The 5000-nt window shown below is 48.7% G+C and overlaps 11 non-coding genes across 11 annotated transcripts; 7 read left to right on the top strand and 4 right to left on the bottom strand.

The window, feature by feature from the left end:
• Positions 1-164: 164 nt before the first annotated feature.
• trnak-uuu (transfer RNA lysine (anticodon UUU)) lies at positions 165-237 on the top strand. The gene has a single exon. It is a non-coding gene; the product is annotated as a tRNA-Lys (tRNA).
• Positions 238-658: 421 nt separating this feature from the next.
• On the bottom strand, positions 659-730 carry trnaw-cca (transfer RNA tryptophan (anticodon CCA)). Its single transcript has one exon. It is a non-coding gene; the product is annotated as a tRNA-Trp (tRNA).
• Positions 731-893: 163 nt separating this feature from the next.
• Positions 894-966, top strand: trnak-uuu (transfer RNA lysine (anticodon UUU)). The gene has a single exon. It is a non-coding gene; the product is annotated as a tRNA-Lys (tRNA).
• A 656-nt stretch (positions 967-1622) lies between these two features.
• Positions 1623-1695, top strand: trnak-uuu (transfer RNA lysine (anticodon UUU)). Its single transcript has one exon. It is a non-coding gene; the product is annotated as a tRNA-Lys (tRNA).
• A 421-nt stretch (positions 1696-2116) lies between these two features.
• Positions 2117-2188, bottom strand: trnaw-cca (transfer RNA tryptophan (anticodon CCA)). The gene has a single exon. It is a non-coding gene; the product is annotated as a tRNA-Trp (tRNA).
• Positions 2189-2351: 163 nt separating this feature from the next.
• On the top strand, positions 2352-2424 carry trnak-uuu (transfer RNA lysine (anticodon UUU)). The gene has a single exon. It is a non-coding gene; the product is annotated as a tRNA-Lys (tRNA).
• A 421-nt stretch (positions 2425-2845) lies between these two features.
• Positions 2846-2917, bottom strand: trnaw-cca (transfer RNA tryptophan (anticodon CCA)). Its single transcript has one exon. It is a non-coding gene; the product is annotated as a tRNA-Trp (tRNA).
• Positions 2918-3080: 163 nt separating this feature from the next.
• trnak-uuu (transfer RNA lysine (anticodon UUU)) lies at positions 3081-3153 on the top strand. The gene has a single exon. It is a non-coding gene; the product is annotated as a tRNA-Lys (tRNA).
• A 656-nt stretch (positions 3154-3809) lies between these two features.
• trnak-uuu (transfer RNA lysine (anticodon UUU)) lies at positions 3810-3882 on the top strand. Its single transcript has one exon. It is a non-coding gene; the product is annotated as a tRNA-Lys (tRNA).
• Positions 3883-4303: 421 nt separating this feature from the next.
• On the bottom strand, positions 4304-4375 carry trnaw-cca (transfer RNA tryptophan (anticodon CCA)). The gene has a single exon. It is a non-coding gene; the product is annotated as a tRNA-Trp (tRNA).
• A 163-nt stretch (positions 4376-4538) lies between these two features.
• Positions 4539-4611, top strand: trnak-uuu (transfer RNA lysine (anticodon UUU)). Its single transcript has one exon. It is a non-coding gene; the product is annotated as a tRNA-Lys (tRNA).
• The last annotated feature ends 389 nt before the right edge of the window (positions 4612-5000 follow it).

Raw genomic sequence — 5000 nt, 5'->3', positions numbered from 1 at the left:
CTTGAGGATGGTTCCCCATCCTTTGGTTTTCAGAACTGAATTCACAGCGACGAAGTCCTCATCACGAGCAAAATGTTCAGAACGTACTGCCGGTGCGAGTCCCGTTGACGCCAAGTTGGCAAGGAAATTGGCACTCGGTCGTCTACCAGAGGACCTTGAGCAGAGCCCGGATAGCTCAGTCGGTAGAGCATCAGACTTTTAATCTGAGGGTCCAGGGTTCAAGTCCCTGTTCGGGCGAGCGATCAAAACCTTTGTCCCCACAATTATGAAAGCACTGTAAGTGCCTGTCGGCTGTGTGTTTGTTTAAGTTCTGACAACATGACGAAAAGTGCGCTGCAAAAGTTTCCTTGCGAGCAGCGTCTTTCTACGCACATGACCAACAAGACGTGAGTTGAAATGCGTTACAGTTGTTGCCAGGCTTATGTGCTCCATCTTGAGAAAGCAAGTGTGAAACATGCAGTGCATGTCACTGTTTACTTGACAGAAATATACATCATCCTCTTGCTGATCTGTGAACGAAATAAAAGGCTCAGCTGAAGAAGAGTTCTGAGCTGTATGATGAACACGGGCAGAAGTCCTCAAGAGCTGGAGTTGATAGTAAAAAGAGAGAAAGGCAAGGCCACAGGAAGGGGAGCCAAACCCACATGAACCAAACGCTTGACCCCGACGTGATTTGAACACGCAACCTTCTGAGCTGGAGTCAGACGCGCTACCGTTGCGCCACGAGGTCTTGAGGATGGCTCCCCATCCTTTGGTTTTCAGAACTGAATTCACAGCGACGAAGTCCTCATCACGAGCAAAATGTTCAGAACGTACTGCCGGTGCGAGTCCCGTTGACGCCAAGTTGGCAAGGAAATTGACACTCGGTCGTCTACCAGAGGACCTGGAGCAGAGCCCGGATAGCTCAGTCGGTAGAGCATCAGACTTTTAATCTGAGGGTCCAGGGTTCAAGTCCCTGTTCGGGCGAGCGATCAAAACCTTTGTCCCCACAATTATGAAAGCACTGTAAGTGCCTGTCGGCTGTGTGTTTGTTTAAGTTCTGACAACATGACGAAAAGTGCGCTGCAAAAGTTTCCTTGCGAGCAGCGTCTTTCTAGGCACATGACCAACAAGACGTGAGTTGAAATGCGTTACAGTTGTTGCCAGTCTTATGTGCTCCATCTTGAGAAAGCAAGTGTGAAACATGCAGTGCATGTCACTGTTTACTTGACAGAAATATACATCATCCTCTTGCTGATCTGTGAACGAAATAAAAGGCTCAGCTAAAGAAGAGTTCTGAGCTGTATGATGAACACGGGCAGAAGTCCTCAAGAGCTGGAGTTGATAGTAAAAAGAGAGAAAGGCAAGGCCACAGGAAGGGGAGCCAAACCCACATGAACCAAACGCTTGACCCCGACATGATTTGAACACGCAACCTTCTGAGCTGGAGTCAGACGCGCTACCGTTGCGCCACGAGGTCTTGAGGATGGTTCCCCATCCTTTGGTTTTCAGAACTGAATTCACAGCGACGAAGTCCTCATCACGAGCAAAATGTTCAGAACGTACTGCCGGTGCGAGTCCCGTTGACGCCAAGTTGGCAAGGAAATTGACACTCGGTCGTCTACCAGAGGACCTTGAGCAGAGCCCGGATAGCTCAGTCGGTAGAGCATCAGACTTTTAATCTGAGGGTCCAGGGTTCAAGTCCCTGTTCGGGCGAGCGATCAAAACCTTTGTCCCCACAATTATGAAAGCACTGTAAGTGCCTGTCGGCTGTGTGTTTGTTTAAGTTCTGACAACATGACGAAAAGTGCGCTGCAAAAGTTTCCTTGCGAGCAGCGTCTTTCTAGGCACATGACCAACAAGACGTGAGTTGAAATGCGTTACAGTTGTTGCCAGGCTTATGTGCTCCATCTTGAGAAAGCAAGTGTGAAACATGCAGTGCATGTCACTGTTTACTTGACAGAAATATACATCATCCTCTTGCTGATCTGTGAACGAAATAAAAGGCTCAGCTGAAGAAGAGTTCTGAGCTGTATGATGAACACGGGCAGAAGTCCTCAAGAGCTGGAGTTGATAGTAAAAAGAGAGAAAGGCAAGGCCACAGGAAGGGGAGCCAAACCCACATGAACCAAACGCTTGACCCCGACGTGATTTGAACACGCAACCTTCTGATCTGGAGTCAGACGCGCTACCGTTGCGCCACGAGGTCTTGAGGATGGTTCCCCATCCTTTGCTTTTCAGAACTGAATTCACAGCGACGAAGTCCTCATCACGAGCAAAATGTTCAGAACGTACTGCCGGTGCGAGTCCCGTTGACGCCAAGTTGGCAAGGAAATTGACACTCGGTCGTCTACCAGAGGACCTTGAGCAGAGCCCGGATAGCTCAGTCGGTAGAGCATCAGACTTTTAATCTGAGGGTCCAGGGTTCAAGTCCCTGTTCGGGCGAGCGATCAAAACCTTTGTCCCCACAATTATGAAAGCACTGTAAGTGCCTGTCGGCTGTGTGTTTGTTTAAGTTCTGACAACATGACGAAAAGTGCGCTGCAAAAGTTTCCTTGCGAGCAGCGTCTTTCTAGGCACATGACCAACAAGACGTGAGTTGAAATGCGTTACAGTTGTTGCCAGGCTTATGTGCTCCATCTTGAGAAAGCAAGTGTGAAACATGCAGTGCATGTCACTGTTTACTTGACAGAAATATACATCATCCTCTTGCTGATCTGTGAACGAAATAAAAGGCTCAGCTGAAGAAGAGTTCTGAGCTGTATGATGAACACGGGCAGAAGTCCTCAAGAGCTGGAGTTGATAGTAAAAAGAGAGAAAGGCAAGGCCACAGGAAGGGGAGCCAAACCCACATGAACCAAACGCTTGACCCCGACGTGATTTGAACACGCAACCTTCTGATCTGGAGTCAGACGCGCTACCGTTGCGCCACGAGGTCTTGAAGATGGTTCCCCATCCTTTGGTTTTCAGAACTGAATTCACAGCGACGAAGTCCTCATCACGAGCAAAATGTTCAGAACGTACTGCCAGTGCGAGTCCCGTTGACGCCAAGTTGGCAAGGAAATTGACACTCGGTCGTCTACCAGAGGACCTTGAGCAGAGCCCGGATAGCTCAGTCGGTAGAGCATCAGACTTTTAATCTGAGGGTCCAGGGTTCAAGTCCCTGTTCGGGCGAGCGATCAAAACCTTTGTCCCCACAATTATGAAAGCACTGTAAGTGCCTGTCGGCTGTGTGTTTGTTTAAGTTCTGACAACATGACGAAAAGTGCGCTGCAAAAGTTTCCTTGCGAGCAGCGTCTTTCTAGGCACATGACCAACAAGACGTGAGTTGAAATGCGTTACAGTTGTTGCCAGTCTTATGTGCTCCATCTTGAGAAAGCAAGTGTGAAACATGCAGTGCATGTCACTGTTTACTTGACAGAAATATACATCATCCTCTTGCTGATCTGTGAACGAAATAAAAGGCTCAGCTGAAGAAGAGTTCTGAGCTGTATGATGAACACGGGCAGAAGTCCTCAAGAGCTGGAGTTGATAGTAAAAAGAGAGAAAGGCAAGGCCACAGGAAGGGGAGCCAAACCCACATGAACCAAACGCTTGACCCCGACATGATTTGAACACGCAACCTTCTGAGCTGGAGTCAGACGCGCTACCGTTGCGCCACGAGGTCTTGAGGATGGTTCCCCATCCTTTGGTTTTCAGAACTGAATTCACAGCGACGAAGTCCTCATCACGAGCAAAATGTTCAGAACGTACTGCCGGTGCGAGTCCCGTTGACGCCAAGTTGGCAAGGAAATTGACACTCGGTCGTCTACCAGAGGACCTTGAGCAGAGCCCGGATAGCTCAGTCGGTAGAGCATCAGACTTTTAATCTGAGGGTCCAGGGTTCAAGTCCCTGTTCGGGCGAGCGATCAAAACCTTTGTCCCCACAATTATGAAAGCACTGTAAGTGCCTGTCGGCTGTGTGTTTGTTTAAGTTCTGACAACATGACGAAAAGTGCGCTGCAAAAGTTTCCTTGCGAGCAGCGTCTTTCTAGGCACATGACCAACAAGACGTGAGTTGAAATGCGTTACAGTTGTTGCCAGGCTTATGTGCTCCATCTTGAGAAAGCAAGTGTGAAACATGCAGTGCATGTCACTGTTTACTTGACAGAAATATACATCATCCTCTTGCTGATCTGTGAACGAAATAAAAGGCTCAGCTGAAGAAGAGTTCTGAGCTGTATGATGAACACGGGCAGAAGTCCTCAAGAGCTGGAGTTGATAGTAAAAAGAGAGAAAGGCAAGGCCACAGGAAGGGGAGCCAAACCCACATGAACCAAACGCTTGACCCCGACGTGATTTGAACACGCAACCTTCTGATCTGGAGTCAGACGCGCTACCGTTGCGCCACGAGGTCTTGAGGATGGTTCCCCATCCTTTGCTTTTCAGAACTGAATTCACAGCGACGAAGTCCTCATCACGAGCAAAATGTTCAGAACGTACTGCCGGTGCGAGTCCCGTTGACGCCAAGTTGGCAAGGAAATTGACACTCGGTCGTCTACCAGAGGACCTTGAGCAGAGCCCGGATAGCTCAGTCGGTAGAGCATCAGACTTTTAATCTGAGGGTCCAGGGTTCAAGTCCCTGTTCGGGCGAGCGATCAAAACCTTTGTCCCCACAATTATGAAAGCACTGTAAGTGCCTGTCGGCTGTGTGTTTGTTTAAGTTCTGACAACATGACGAAAAGTGCGCTGCAAAAGTTTCCTTGCGAGCAGCGTCTTTCTAGGCACATGACCAACAAGACGTGAGTTGAAATGCGTTACAGTTGTTGCCAGGCTTATGTGCTCCATCTTGAGAAAGCAAGTGTGAAACATGCAGTGCATGTCACTGTTTACTTGACAGAAATATACATCATCCTCTTGCTGATCTGTGAACGAAATAAAAGGCTCAGCTGAAGAAGAGTTCTGAGCTGTATGATGAACACGGGCAGAAGTCCTCAAGAGCTGGAGTTGATAGTAAAAAGAGAGAAAGGCAAGGCCACAGG

This window comes from Hoplias malabaricus, chromosome 14 (assembly GCF_029633855.1).
Source record: "Hoplias malabaricus isolate fHopMal1 chromosome 14, fHopMal1.hap1, whole genome shotgun sequence".
In the NCBI taxonomy this organism is placed as follows: Eukaryota; Metazoa; Chordata; class Actinopteri; order Characiformes; family Erythrinidae; genus Hoplias; species Hoplias malabaricus.
This window is presented reverse-complemented; position numbering and strand designations above follow the sequence as displayed.